This window comes from Setaria viridis, chromosome 8 (assembly GCF_005286985.2).
Source record: "Setaria viridis chromosome 8, Setaria_viridis_v4.0, whole genome shotgun sequence".
Classification (NCBI taxonomy): Eukaryota; Viridiplantae; Streptophyta; class Magnoliopsida; order Poales; family Poaceae; genus Setaria; species Setaria viridis.
This window is the reverse complement of record NC_048270.2, coordinates 10,271,656-10,286,839: the sequence shown is the minus strand read 5'-3', so window position 1 is coordinate 10,286,839 and position 15,184 is coordinate 10,271,656. Positions and strand designations below refer to the sequence as shown.

At 48.1% G+C, this 15,184-nt stretch overlaps 1 long non-coding RNA gene across 1 annotated transcript; it reads left to right on the top strand.

The window, feature by feature from the left end:
• The first annotated feature begins 7,381 nt into the window (after positions 1 to 7,381).
• LOC117834121 (uncharacterized) lies at positions 7,382 to 8,791 on the top strand. Its single transcript, XR_011899013.1, has 3 exons — positions 7,382 to 7,485; positions 7,557 to 8,236; positions 8,309 to 8,791. It is a non-coding gene; the product is annotated as an uncharacterized lncRNA (long non-coding RNA).
• Positions 8,792 to 15,184: the final 6,393 nt, after the last annotated feature.

Sequence of the window (15,184 nt, the reverse complement as noted above, 5' to 3'; positions counted from 1 at the left end):
TCTTATTCCCGAACCTTCACTTTTGGAAATTAAACCACGTAGTTCGAACTTGGTGTGAAAACACATGTTTTACACGACACCTTCGCCACGACATGCATCACGAGCATCATCATGCATATGTAAGCATCATGAACATCTTTTTGTGCATCGTTGGCCTTTATAAGCATCATTTGTGCATAAATGAGTGTTTTGGCCATGCATTGTTAAGTGCTCAGAATTTTGTTATTTATCGGTGAAAAATCAAATTTTTAAAGGAACCCCAATTTATTCCATACAACTGTGCTCACAGGTATTTTATTCAAATACTAGACACCATTTAGTGATTTTACAATATTTTTACCAAATTTTTCAGAGATGTTTTCTTGGGTTAAAAATTCATTTAAAGTTGAATTTTAGCTGTTTTGTTTTGACGATTGTGTGCAAACCATAAAAGATTTTGAGTTTATTCTTGTTGAATTGGATTCTTGATGATTTTATCTTTCTAATGAGTATTTTTGGAGAATTTTTGAACACCGTAGCTAGGTCGTTTAAGGGGTCAAAGTTAGTACGTTTTATTTTATCGCGGGCCCACCTGTCAGCTTCATCTTCTACCCCTCCCCCACCTGTTCAGCGTTGGTTGGGCGACCCAGGGCCCGAGGATGGCCGTTGGCCGGCCTCTCCCACGCCAGCAGGGCCCTCTCTGCCCATAGGCCACCCGAGCCTCGCCCACGTGAAGCTCCTTCCCTCCCACGCCACGTCTAGCGCCCGGTTGGGCAGAGCTCCGCCCGCATGGAATGGGCGCCACACGGACAGAAGCGCCGCCACGGGGTCGCCATGCCTGGTGCTCACCCTTGCCGCCAATAGCCGCCCACCGTCGCCGTGTTGTTCCTATCCGTCCCTTCCTCGCCCTTATAAGCAGCGCTAGCCCCTCCAGAACCACTTCCCCCTCCCAAACCACCATTGCCAGTAACCAAGCTCCTTTGTTCCCCAATCTTGTCCGGCCAAATTCGTCGCCGTGGTGCACTCCCAGCCCGATTCCTCACAGCCACGGCGCCTACTCGTCGTCCCGCATCCATTTTGCTACTTCCCGGCCGTCCTCCCTCACCGGACGACGTCCTCCACGGGAGCTCCTCCGCCGCCGTGCTGCTGCCCGTGGAGACCTCCCAGGGGCGTGCCTCCTCCCCATCGCTGGACTTGCTGAGAGCGCCCCCTGGCCCAAGGTGCCACCCCTCTCCCTCCCCAAGCCGTGCCCCTTCCATTTCCTCCTGATTCCGGCCGGCCCAAGTGCCACGCGCTATGCCTGTAAACCGTGCGTGCCTCTGTCTGTGCGTGAGGGAGTTGAGTGGAGAAGAAAGAGGAAAGGTAGGGGGTTATGGGGAAGTTTCAGGGACGTTTGCGCAATTAAACCGTAGACCCAGGGGGTAGATCGTAAGATCATCTCGGTTTTGTTTATTTTCTAGATCTAAAAAGGCTGAAACTTTAAACAATTCATAGTAAATTGTAGAAAAATCGTAAAATAGCAAATGAAGATATTTTGGAATCCTTGTGAGAATAATTACACATTAGAGTTATAATATGATATGTGTTAGTAGAAAGTTTCTGATGTTTTTATTTATCCTTGCAAAGTGCTTTTAGAAATCCTTTAAGTTGGTTAGATGCATATCTTGAGTTATAGAAGTCCAAAAGTTGTGATTCCAGTTGTGTTAGTCTTGTGATGACACTCTCTAGCTAAGAAAAATATTGAACATGCTAGTTGTGTACTGTTTTTATCATGTTTTTATTTTGATAAATAGGCAATTTTTAGCGTGTTTGCTTGTCTATTTCATATCTAAAGTTGTGGTTCTCCAATTGCTGTGAAATTTTTATGGTAGGCTATAAATGATACTCTTGAGCTGTGGTAAAAATTTCATATTGATTGGTGCATGTATGACTGAGTTATTGTTTTAACTTGTTTATTGCTTCATAAATGGTTTTAAAAAAAGTTATAACTTTCATGTTGGTGTTAAAATGGGAAATGTGGTTCCACTACCTTTGTATGATGTTTTTCTACCATAATAACATATTATATGGCTATGTGTTTATAGAAAATAATGATCTTTAGATTTATCTTACTTTTACATGCTTTGTTGCAAGAGCATTTTGTCTTTTTCATAGCAACTAAATTATACCACTTGAGCATGTGAGATTTATAAAGTAGTCATGTTTTGATAACATATATCATCCATAAAAATCTCAGCTCCCAATGAGATGTTTGCCACATCACCTATAATTAATATATATGCTTACTATATAATTGGATGATGAAAGTTTGCTAGTAGATGCACATACTTAGATCATGTGACGCTTTTAATCATTGCTTTTGAGGGGTACATATGATGCTAAGTTATGATAAGTAGTGGTTAATCTTTGAATATGACTCATATGTATGCTCTCATGTTAATATAACAACTACTTATATAAGTTCTTCACCTTGGCTTTGATTCTTGCTTAAGGTATTTAGGGTGTTCCATGTTACCTAAAGCTAACGCTATTTAACTATGTTCATAGTATTTATGAGCTATGTATTTAACTTATGCATATGTTACCTTGTTAAAGAAATAAATGAAGAACCTTGTTGCATATGTGCTGAAATGGCTGCTAGAGTAGTTTCTGTTGTGGCAATATTTTCGTGATGCAAATGATGTTTTCTTTAAATATGGTGAATATAAAAGTTGTGGGTAACTTCATAATATACCTTGTGTTAAATTTTCATGACCATAATCCTGATGGATTAATAGCTATAGATTTTACAAGTTCATCATCAGGTTTTGCGTGCTCTCTGTATAGGTCTGAATGATTGTGTTGTTTGACTTAGATAAGCTTTGAATCATGTCTTTGAGATAATATAAGAAGTGTAGTGGTTTTCATGAGCTTTCCAAATTGTTAAAGATTACCTCTTTTGGTGGTCTAAATCTCCAGTTATGAGCTCGTGACGTGGAACAACAGGATCTGTCCTAATCTGGACAGAGATGTCTTTTTTGTGATGTTTGACCTAGTTAACTTTGGATTTAGCTTGTGGTGTTTATAATAAAGTTGTGCATGGTTTGTTAATATTTCTAAAAAGTCTAGAACCACCTTGTTGTAAAAACTAGAACTCAACTTATTGCTGTCTGAAGTTGCATGTCAATTTTCTATCCTTGTTTGTACAGATCTGCCTATTGGTGTGTTCTCACCTTCTTATTTGTTGAATCAGCTTTTGGTGTGAATAAAAAAGTTTTAGATAATTTTGTTAACTTTACAGAAAGTCTAGGTTCACCTTTGTTGGATGCTTATATCTCTAGTTATAGCTCAAACAAGTGACTACTGTGCTGTTGTCCAGATTCTGTGAATGTGCTTAAGTTATTAGCTTTAACTTGACGTTGCCTTGTGTGTTTAAGTTATCTCATATCACTATTAGAGTTAACTTGATCTACCGTAGGATCTTATAAATATGTTATATAATGTTGGTCAAGCACTTAACTAATAAATAGTCATGTATGCATGTTGCTACAAAATAACCTTGCTGCATAGCTTGACTTAAGTTCACTTGTGTGCCATGCCTAGTGTACTTGCTATCCCTCTATAATAGGTTGTGTGGTGTATAGTTAAATAACTCTAGGTGACTATATCTTGCATGATTTTATGTTTGCCTTAAATGCTTTTGTGTGATGCATCTCATTTTACCGTTCTTCGTATTCATGCTCTTGCATCTTGCATCTCATTTAGATACGCTAGATAAACCACGTAAAGGACGTAATGATGTAACCAAACCCAAAGAAAGTGTATGGTGGAGCTATCCCGAAGATGGAAGGACTAAGCAAGTGTCGAGATGGGAGATGCTCGCCAAGTGAGTGTCGTCTAACAAACACTAACCTAGTGTGGATTCCAGGCAAGCCCCGGTGCATGTTTTCTCTGTTTTAAATTTATGCCAATTCTGGATGTTTATGATTGTGCATTTACGTTTGTAGGAGTTGTCTGAATACATTTATGATCGTAGATGCATGAACTTAGTACCTTGATCTAAATACTAGTTGCTAAGGTCGAATAGTTGCAATGCTTAATAGGTCTCAGTAAAAGTCGAGTTATTTCCTATCAGTCGCGAGTTATAGGAGTTGAATGTTTTATTTATGCTGCAACTATAAGGACGATGGATAGGGCCGGGCTTATGTTCGGTGCTTGGTGGATTGCCCTGTCTGTCTAATGAAATTGGACTAAGGTCGAAACATGTCGGCGTTCGTGATCAAGTGTTTGAAAGTACTAATCTCATACCTAGTATGGGATGGGGAAGCTTAGTACCTGATTGAACTGGGGCGTGGCATACCCTCCGGCTGTCCTTGGAACGTCGTTCTCATGCTGCATCATGTGGGTGCAAGTGCAGTCATAGTACGGCAGAGGTCGGGATTATGGAGTATTGTATGCCAAAGGAAGTTGTCTCTGACACGTGCCTAAGGGATCGATGGGGACGGCTGACAAATGAAGCCACCCTTCGTGGTGCGTGGATGTCGTGAGATGAGGTTTGCCATGCATGGTTAATAAATTTGAATCGATTCGTCTGCCTCTCACAGTTTGGGACCACTTGATCTCTATTCTACACTGAGTAAAGATGGAACATGAGGATATTAATCTTGATGCTTGTTCTTTAATTGTTGGGGAAACTATGCTTGCTTAGTATAAGTTGCTAATCTAGATTGGTTAATGAACTTAGAACTTGAGCTAAAATATTGAAAGTAAGAACCAATTTTAGTCGCTTTTGGTAAAAACAAACCCACCGCCAAAAAGCCTTGTATGTCTAGGAGTCGGTGGAGTAGTTACCACCTGACGGGTAAGCCTTGTTGAGTATTAGTATACTCAGCCTTGCTTGTGGCTTCTTTTTCAGGTGTGGTTGCTGGTGTTGTCTTGTTTGGGACCCATCCTCGATCGGTGAGGACAGGGATCATTGATGTCATGATCGGCTTCGTCATGATATCGTGTATCGACGTTTAGCTTCCGCTTGTTTTACTTCTTCGTTGTGGGGTCTGTCGGTGTTTTAGACCAGCAACTCGCCTAGGGGTACCCTAGGTGGTCTTTTATGCGGTAAGGGTCGTCGAGAATCAAGGAATCAATGGTGACGCAAGGAACACGATTTAGATAGGTTCGGGCCGCTAGATCGCGTAATACCCTACGTCCTGTGTGTTGGTTTGTATTGATCTTGGGGATCTGCTTTGAGGGGGGTCCCTGCCCGGCCTTATATACCCGGGAGGGCAGGGTTCCAAGTCTGAGTCCTAGTCGGGTACTATTACAGAGTTCTACTCGGAGCCAACCCGAGTAGTTTTCCATAAACATACAAGACTAGTCCGAGTAGGATACGCCCATCCTTGTTCTAATCACGTCCGAGTACGTCCCATAGTGGGCCGTCCAAGGCTTACTCGTGGGTCTGGGGAGTAGTCCCGACAAGCCCCCGAGTACTTTGTAGTCGTGCGCCATAGTCAGGCACTGCAGGCACTACCCGAGTAGTTTTGCGGACTGAAGTGTCCGAGTACTGTCGCGTGGCTGGAAGGTACTCTTTCTGCAGCTTCGAGTTGTCTCCATCCCGAGTAGTTTTTATATGGTAGTGCGATGTCAATCGCACTCCATATGGAGTAGCCCCCGAGCCTTAGGTTGAGTCGAAGACTCAGGCTTAGGGTCAAACCATTTGTTGCCCATTTTACCCTCGGAGGCCTTGGAAACGAAAAAACTGACCAACGGGTACGGTACCCGCAGCCCCCGAGCACTTAGGCGATTCCTGTCGTTGAAGTGGTCAGCAATCCGTTGAATGTAGTAACCGTTGGGTGTTTATTGCGATTAATACGCAATTTAATCTGTTTGTTGCGCAACTGACGCGTCGAATCCGGAACTGGCGGAGATAAATCTGGAAAACCCCCTTTTCAGTTATTGTGACGCCGCACGGGCATTAGATCTGTTTTCTTCCTCCTCTTTTGTGCCTTCGTTCGCTGTCACCGCTGCCAGTGCTGCCGCCTCCGCCATTGCTGCTTAGATCCGGGTGGAAACCTCTTAACTTGAGGTTGAGGCCTAGCGGATGCGCTCCAAGAAGATGGGTAAGAAACCTCCGACTTCTTCAGAGGTATTCTCGAGTATTACAGTCTTCAACTCGTCCACTTGAATCCCAATGGAGTACTGCACATGGCTATATTTGTACATCTCTGCGAAGTGTTCCTGGGAATACCTCCAAGCCTCGAGCTATTCAGGAAGTTGTTCCGTTGCAAGCCTCAGCCGAGTGCCCAGCGGACGGAGGTCTTTGGAGGCGCCGGGTTCCAACTCAGGAACTCGAATGCATACATTGAGTATAATCTGACCGACTCCCATGGGGACTGGAAGAAAAGGTGGTTCTACATCAGGAACCATGATCCTCGCCTGCCTGTGGTGACCGGTCACGCGCCCAAGCATGCGGAAAACTGGGTAAGCGAGCCTGAAGATACTCCGGAGCTTGATCTTCAGATGCAGCAGATCACCGAGTTGAAAGTACTCGGTCTGACTGGGATCAACGTGGCAGCCAGCTTTCTGAAAAGAAGGGTCCAGCCGCTTCAGAAACGCGCTCACCCGGGAAGTGAGTACAAGGGTCTGAAAGATTCGTCGCGTATGTCTGAGGAGGACATATCTGACGATGACGTGGAGGCGCTGCTGGCGAAATTTTTCAGGAACTATCAGGGAGTACCAGTACTTCCTGCGGCCCTTCGCCAGTATGAATCCTGGTACGAGCCAGAGGTGGTAAGTATTTCCGTCCTGACTTGTTTTCTGTTGACTTGTGATTCGTGTTGCTGACATTGTTTTGTTTGTTTTAGAAGTCCCGAGTACTTGACGGCTATGTGGCTCAGTCGGAAGAAGAATCAGAGGCCGCCGTCGAGGAGTCAGAGGAAGAGCCTTCTCCCCCTGTCAAGAGGCGCAGATTAATCCGCAAGATGGCTGCGGCTAAGTCTGTTGCAACCACTGAAAAGTCTCGGGGTACCAAGGTATGTACTCGATAATCTTGTATGTTACTGATGAACTTTGAGATGCTTTATTGATGTGGTGAATCATGTCTTGGTTTATGAAGGCTGTAGAGGAAATTGTCTCTGAAGAGATAGCCGCGACCGACCCTGAAGTTGGTGAGGTGGCCGTCGACATATTGCTGGAAGAAATGCCGTCAACAGCTGTGGTAGCCCCCGAGTTAACCGCGCCAGCTCCGTCAGCCGCCGTGCCGCCCACTGCTGATCAGGCGGTTCTGGGGCTGCCTGCTGGGGTGGCAAAGGAGGTGTCACCAGTACTTGCTACAGGCACCTTGCTGTCAAATGTGATTGCCAGCGGTAAGCGCTATCCTTGTCAAATGTAGTCATTTGAGTAGTACTATAGTCTTGATTTTGGTTTTGTAGGTCTTGGTGAGAAAACGGCACCGGCAGCTGTTCCCGCGGCTCCGAGTACTCGGCCGCCTATGGCCGAGAAGAAACGTGTGCAACTGCCACCATGCTCAACCCGGTGAGCGCCCTTGTCCTTTTGAACAATGTTGCATTGTCTGGAAATCATGTAGTAACACTTTGGCGGTGCAGGGATGCGGAGGAAACTATCCCTGTAGAAACAGGGGTAGTACCGGACCCTTTGGCCACAACATCTGTTCCTTTTGAGGACATGATTGTTGAAGAAGTTCCCAAGGTTGACCCAGGTCGTCTTGGAGCTACGATGTCGATGCTTCAAGACGTGATTCGCTCAGTAGAGGAGCCTGCTACTGCATTAGGCTTGAGAAGTGCCGGCCTATCTTCGTCCTCTAGCGGAGTGCTAGCAATTGTTGAGAAGTCCAAACAAACGACTGCTCCAGGTAGGTGGCTGGAATTTGTTATTGTAGTCGTAGTCGGTAGCTAATATGGGGAATGTTGTAGGTGCTGTTCTGGGTACAGCTCCTCATCCTATGGGGAGTACCCAAAGGCCAGTACTCAATCCGCCTTCTGACTTGGAGCTCCAGAGGGCCATGGATGTGTTCCGGGGTGTTCAGGTAGATATGGCTGTCATTACTGCTTGACCCAAGTAGTCGTGCGGCGTAAAACTCACCACAGCGTACTTGGATCTTTTTAGGAAAGAAACCACCAGATGGAGCAGGAGTGCGCCCGACTGAAAGAAGCGCTTCGGGTTCATGAAGTCGGGGTGAAACCCTTTGCCGTGGAGCGCGCGGATCACGCCGTTCTGCAGGAGAAACTGGAGAGCCGCTATAAATCCTTGAACAAGAAGTATCATGGTAAGCATTGCAACTGCTTTTGGGTGTGTCCAACTGTAGTTGGTTGTAGCCTAAGTTCCTTTTGTTTTGTAGAGCTCAAGAAACAGGAAGCGTCTGCAAGGAACCAGGTTATTGATTGGAGGAACGCTCATGACCGAGTGGCAAATGAAGCCGAACATCTTCGAGCCGCGCTCGCTGAAGCGGAAGCTGCATGCGAGCACCAGCGGGACCGAAAGATGCAGATTGGCGTGATGCTTGCCATGGCCATGGTGGCGTGCAGGGATCATGCCCAAACCTTGGGATGACTTCGTGGTGAACTCCAAGAACTGTCCGGAGCTGCCGAAGAGTTGGTGAATGCCATAGCCCCTGTGGAAGGTGCAGGGCCGCAATCGCTAGTAGAGCAACTAAGAGCTGCCCCGAGTAAAGTAGCAGGACTTTGCAGGACTGTTTGCAAACAGGTACTTGCAGTTGTGAAGTCCTACTACCCGAGGGCAGACTTGGCGGCGGCTGGAGATGGCGTGGCTCACAACTACACAGAGGAGGCCTATGCGTAGTACCTTGAGGAGGCGGAGTCCGTTGCAGCCAAGATGTCGGAGTTCGTCTTTTTAGAAGAACTTTGAGCTTTTGTGTGTACTCTTGTTCTTGTACCAAGTATGTTGATACTTTTGAATATCAAGATGTTGGAGTTTGGGGTCTGTTTGTCTTGAAAAAATGTTGTTGAATCCCAAAGTTGTTGCAACTCTGCTGTGCCCGACCCTTTGAGGGAGTAGCACCGCCTCGCCCGACCCCGAGTCATGGGGTCGGATGCGCCCGACCCTTCGCAGGTGGAACTTCGCCTCGTCCGACCCCGAGTCCTGGGGTCGGAGGCGTCCGACCCCTCGCGGGTGGAACTCCGCCTCGCCCAACCTTAGGTCCTAGGATCGAAGTAGTCGGAGCCCCCATCGTGTAGGCTAAACTTTGTTTGTGGTAGTCCCAAGTATCGAGTAGTCGTAATGCTGTTTGAGTACTCGTCTTCGGAGGGACATGGATGCACTGTACGCAGCTGTCCTTTGTTGCCGTACGGGTGTACTGAGCTCTTTTGTCCGTTGCGGGGGCACGGGTGTACTGTGCTCCTTTGTTTGTTGCAGCATGAGTGCAGTCACATGGTTGGAGTCAGGAGTCGTCAGACTCATTGATCACGGGTACACAGTAACTCTTGGGCCGGTGGTAGTTGGAGCTTCCGACTATAAATAGAGCCATCTGGTGGGCGAGCCAACTCAAACTCCTGAGTTGCAATGGATTGCCTACGGTTACTTCTGTTTGAGTTTAGAGAACCAGCAAAGAGCGCACCGGTGCTAGAAGATTCCTCGTAGATTAAGGCCACCTTGCCTCCACAGGCTCTTGCGCTCGTAGGGATAGCCGCGATGCTAGAAGAATCCTCGTGGGAGGGTTCGTCGCCTGCCTCATCTCGTAGCTACTGATCCAGCGGAGTACGGCTGGAACTCGCAGCGAGTGATGGGTCATGAGTGTCGCGGTCTTCATCCCGCTTGGAAAGATAGTGGGGGTGCGGCCGTGGAGTAGATAGGCTTCGCAAGGCTAGCAAAAGAGCAGTCTTAGTTCCCTCTAGGCGCTTCTTCCCGGTTTTGACGTTGCCGCTGTCCTGATGATGGCGGTAATGGAGTACCTGGACGTGCCTTGGGTAGGACGCCAGGGCATTGCAGCATTTTGCGCAGCTTCCTTGCATGTAGGCCCCTCCTGCGGTCGGCAGACCTGAGTGGCCTTGTGATATAGTAAAAGCCTGAGACTTAAATGCAGCCCGCCAGTAGGCAGTTGCTTGTAGTCTTTATTGAGCTGAGTTCTTGTACTCGTATGTAATGTGATGTACTTATTGTTTCAATAAAGAAGAGTTTCCTTTGTTGTATTGATAGCGCGTTGAAGCGAACACCCTTTGAAGTTAATAACCGAGTAGCCGTCCCGAGTAGTCGCCTGGAAGTGAGTACTCGAGTGCTGCTATGGGTAATAGCGACAAAGGTGTTCTATATTCCAAGAGTTTGGAACCTGTTCGCCTGAGAGCTCTTGGAGTCTGTAAGATCCAGGTCCTGTAACTTTTGATACGATGTAAGGGCCTTCCCATGGTGAATTGAGTTTGTGCAATCCTGATGTGTCTTGAATACGCTTAAGGACCATATCGCCCGAGTTAAAAGACCTTTCCTTGACGTGGCGATCGTGGTAACGCCTTAAACCATCAAGGTATCTGGCAGATTGCACCAGTGCTGCGCATCTTGCTTCTTCCAAACTGTCGATATCTGTACGCCGTGTTTCTATGGAAAGCTCTTCATCATATTGTTCGACGGATGGTGATTGCCACATGATGTCGGTGGGTAGGATGGCTTCGGAGCCATATACCAGGAAGTAAGGTGATAGCCCCGTAGTCTTGCATGGTTGGGTACGTAGGCCCCACAAGGCATTGGGTAACTCTTTGAGCCATCGGCCGCCTTTGGTGTTGCCGACGTCGTGTAGTCGTTTCTTCAGAGCATCGAGTATCATGCCATTGGCACGCTCGACTTGACCATTGGCTCGCGGATGAGCAACCGAGACATAGCGGACGTCGATGTCGCTGTTCTCGCAATATTCCCAGAAGTCATGATGGTTGAAGTTTGACCCGAGATCGGTGATAATCCTGTTGGGAAAACCATAACGATGTACGATTTCATCCAAGAAGTCGAGAACTCGGTCTACCTTTGGGCAAGTGACTGGTTTGACCTCGATCCACTTGGTGAACTTGTCGATTGCCACGAGTACTCTGTTGAATCCTCCTGGCGCGGTTGGTAACGGGCCAATCATGTCGAGCCCCCAGCAGGCAAATGGCCATGTTGGAGGTATTGTGACTAGCTTGTAAGCCGGCACATGTTGCTGTTTTGTGAAGAATTGGCAACCTTTGCACTTCTGGACGAGTTGCTTGGCGTCGGCCAGAGCCATTGGCCAGTAGAACCCTGCTCTGAAGGCCTTGCCGACTAGTGTCCTCGAAGAGGCGTGGTTTCCACAGATTCCTCTGTGAATTTCTTCTAGGATTTCTTGGCCATCTTCTCTGGTAACACACTTCATGAGTACTCCAGATGATGCGCCTTTCCTATAGAGCTTGTCTCCGACTAGAACGTAATTTTTGACCCGTCGGGAGATTTGCTCGGCTTTATTCTTGTCAGATGGTAGCTGGTGATCTTTGATGTAGTCGATGAAGGGTGTCCTCCAGTCGACTTCTATCATCATGATCTCTCGAGAGGCGTCAGTAGTTGGGACTACTGGCGGTAGGACCTGCTCGGGTATGAATGGCTTGCGTAACTCGTGTACGAAAATTCCTGCTGGAACTTCCGCACGAGTTGAGCCCATTTTGGATAAGACGTCGGCGGCAACGTTGTTGTCGCGGATGATATGATGGAACTCCAAGCTGGAGAATTTGTTTTCCAATTTACGGACTTCTTTGCAGTAAGCGTCCATATTGTCCTTGTTGCGGTCCCACTCATCGTTGACCTGGTTTATGACGACTAGTGAGTCGCCGTACACCAGTAGTCGTTTGATGCCGAGGGAGATCGCAAGGCGAAGGGCGTGTAGCAGTGCTTCGTACTCGGCTTCGTTATTGGATGCTTCCCAGAATATCTGCAGCACGTACTTGAGTTGGTCTCCTTTGGGGGAGATGAGTAAGACGCCTGCGCCGGCACCTTCCAGTTTGAGGGATCCATCGAAGTACATTACCCAATGCTCTGGTCGCTCAACTGGAGTTGGAATTTGATTTTCGGTCCACTCGGCTATGAAGTTGACCAAAGCCTGAGACTTGATGGCTGTCCTCGGCTTGAAGCTCAAGGTAAGAGCCCCGAGTTCAACTGCCCATTTGGAGATTCTACCCGTGGCATCTCTGTTATGGAGAATTTTGCCAAGCGGGAAGTCGGAGATGACTATGATGCTATGCTCTTGGAAGTAATGGCGTAGCTTCCGGGAGGTGAGCAGAATAGCATATAGGAGTTTTTGTATCGGTGGATACCGAGTTTTGGAGTCCGAGAGTACTTCGCTGACGAAGTAGACAGGTCGTTGAACCTTGTAGGGGTGGCCCGGTTCAGACCGTTCGACTACTATTGCCGTGCTGACGACATGAGTAGTAGCAGAGATGTATAGGAGCAAGTCCTCGTTCGGCGAGGGAGCGGTGAGTACAGGAGGCTTTGACAGAAAGTCTTTGAGTTGTGTCAATGCCTTGTCTGCCTCTTCCGTCCATTTGAACTTGTCCTGGCGTTTGAGAAGCTTGAAGAAGGGTAGTCCCCGTTCTCCAAGTCTCGAGATGAATCGGTTGAGAGCAGCCATGCAACCGGTGAGTTTCTGCACATCTTTAATGCTGGCGGGAGCCTGCATGTTTGTGATGGCAGATATCTTCTCAGGGTTGGCCTCAATGCCGCGATGGCTAATGATGAACCCGAGTAGTTTGCCGGAAGGTACTCCGAAGACGCACTTGGTAGGATTGAGTTTCCATCGGAAAGCGCGGAGACTGGAGAAAGTTTCCTCCAAGTCGGCGATGAGTTCCTCCCGGTGTCTTGTTTTGATGACGACGTCGTCAACATAAGCTTCGACATTGCGATGAAGTTGTTTTTCAAAGCACATCTGTATAGCCCTTTGGTAAGTTGCTCCTGCGTTCTTGAGTCCGAAGGACTTTGTTTTGTAGCAGAAAGCTCCAAAGGGCGTGATGAACGCTGTTTTAGCTTGATCTTCCTCTTTGAGGCTTATCTGATGATAGCCGGAGTAGCAATCGAGGAAGCAGAGCAAGGCGCACCCAGCAGTGGAGTCGACCACTTGATCGATCCTGGGTAACCCGAAAGGATCTTTCGGGCAATGTTTGTTGAGGTCGGTGTAGTCGACACACATTCTCCATTCGTTGTTTTTCTTGCGAACGAGCACAGGATTGGCGAGCCAGTCAGGATGGAAAACTTCCTTGATGAATCCTGCCGCGAGTAGCTTGGCGAGTTCCTTTTTGATGGCGTCGCGTCTGTCCTGAGCGAAACGGCGTAGTCGTTGCCATTTTGGAGTAGCTTTGGGATCAACATTAAGGGAATGCTCGATCAGTTCCTTGGGCACACCTGGCATGTCGGCCGGCTTCCAAGCGAAGATATCATGGTTAGCCCAAAGGAAACTGACGAGCGCGAGTTCCTATTTAGGATCTAGCCCTGTTCCGATCAGGGCTGTCTTGGAAGGATCACCGGTCTGGAGGTCGATCGATTTGAAGTCTTGCTCACTGGCGGGTTTCACCTTTGTGGAGCCCGACTTGTTTTCCGGGATCTCGAGTTCAGTTGGATGGAGTTTCTTTGAAGCTATGAAGACTTGCTGCATGGGACTAGGAGATTGAGTAGTCGCAGCAATTTCCACGGCTTCGGTGTCACACTCGTAGGATCTCCGGAGATCTCCTCGTAGCGTGAGCTCTCCTTTGGGACCTGGCATCTTTAGTACCAGGTAGACGTAATGTGGTATGGCCATAAACTTGGCTAGTGCTGGCCGCCCGAGTATGGCATGATAAGATGTGTCGAAGTCGGCAACCTCGAATCTGATGTACTCGGTGCGATAATGTTCCTTAGTGCCGAAGGTGACTGGGAGGACAACTTGCCCCAATGGTATGGCCGTGTTTCCAGGCACAATGATGTAGAAAGGTGAATCCGTTGGAGTAAGCATGTCCGTGACGTCGAGGCACATTTTCCTTAATGTTTTGGCGAAGATGACGTTGAGACCGCTCCCGCCATTGATGAGTACTTTGGTTCACTTGGAACCGGCCACAACTGGATCCAAGACTAGTGGGAAACGGCCGGGTTCTGAAAATTTTGTCCATTGATCCTTTCTGCTGAAAGAAATTGGTACTTCCGACCATTTTAGCGGTGTGGGGTCCGTCGGCTCAATAGCCATGATCTCCCGGAGTACAAGTTTGTTGGCTCGCTTGGATGCTGTACCAGGGATGCCACCAAAAATGACGTTGACGGTTTTTGAGGCTGGTTGGAAATCACCATCTTCATCTTCGTCATTGCGGGCTTTGTTTTTTCCCTTGTCTCTGTTTTTGGCGTACTCTTCAGGAGTTGGTGGTGCTGGTAATTCTTGCATGACACGGAGCATGCTGTAACAGTCCAATGCGGAGTGCTTGCTAGTCGGATGCCATGGGCACTGCTTTTTGAGTAGCTCCGGGAAGATGGTCGCAGTCCCAGCCAGTGGACGAATCTGCCTTGCGATGTCGAAGTTATTACCAACCCTTGGGCTGGACTGGATAATGGTATTTCTGAAGAATAGGACGAGTCGGAGTCAACGTCCTCATCATACCCGAGTTCGACTCAGGTTCGAGCAAGAAAATCTTGATAGACTTTTGTCGCATTGCGAAGTCCGTGCGGGAACCGCTTTGAAGTCGAAACTGATTTGGGTGCTGACTGGGGTCGACGAATCCGAGGCGAGTCCGACCTTGAGTCCAGGGGTCGGCTGAGCCCGACCCTGTGAGGGAGTAGCTCCGCCTCGCCCAACCCTGAGTGGAATTCCGCCTCGCCCGACCCCGAGTTCTGGGGTCGGGAAAGCTTGGCCCTGTGGGAGGGTAGCTCCGCCTCGCCCGACCCCGAGGCCTGGGGTCGGCGAAGACCGACCCTGCGGGAGGGTAGCTCCGCCTCGCTCGACCCCGAAGTAGGCTCCGCCTCGCCCGACTCCAGGGCCTGGGGTTGGCGGAGCCCAACCCTTGAGCGAGACGTTGGAGTAGTCCGAGGCGAAGTCGAGTCCGACGCGTAGTCGAACTTGGGCTTGTTGATTTTGAAATCTTGATTTTTTCTGGTTGCTTCTTCTAGTTTCTTCTTCTGAGAGTCGATGATCTGGCGTCGGAACGATCCCGAGCCTTCGGCAACGCAGAGCCAGGATCCAAAAACGAAGGTGGCGCCGGCTTCGATGAAGAAGACGGGCCTGATGATGACTTTCGCCATTGAGTTCGCGCTGAGA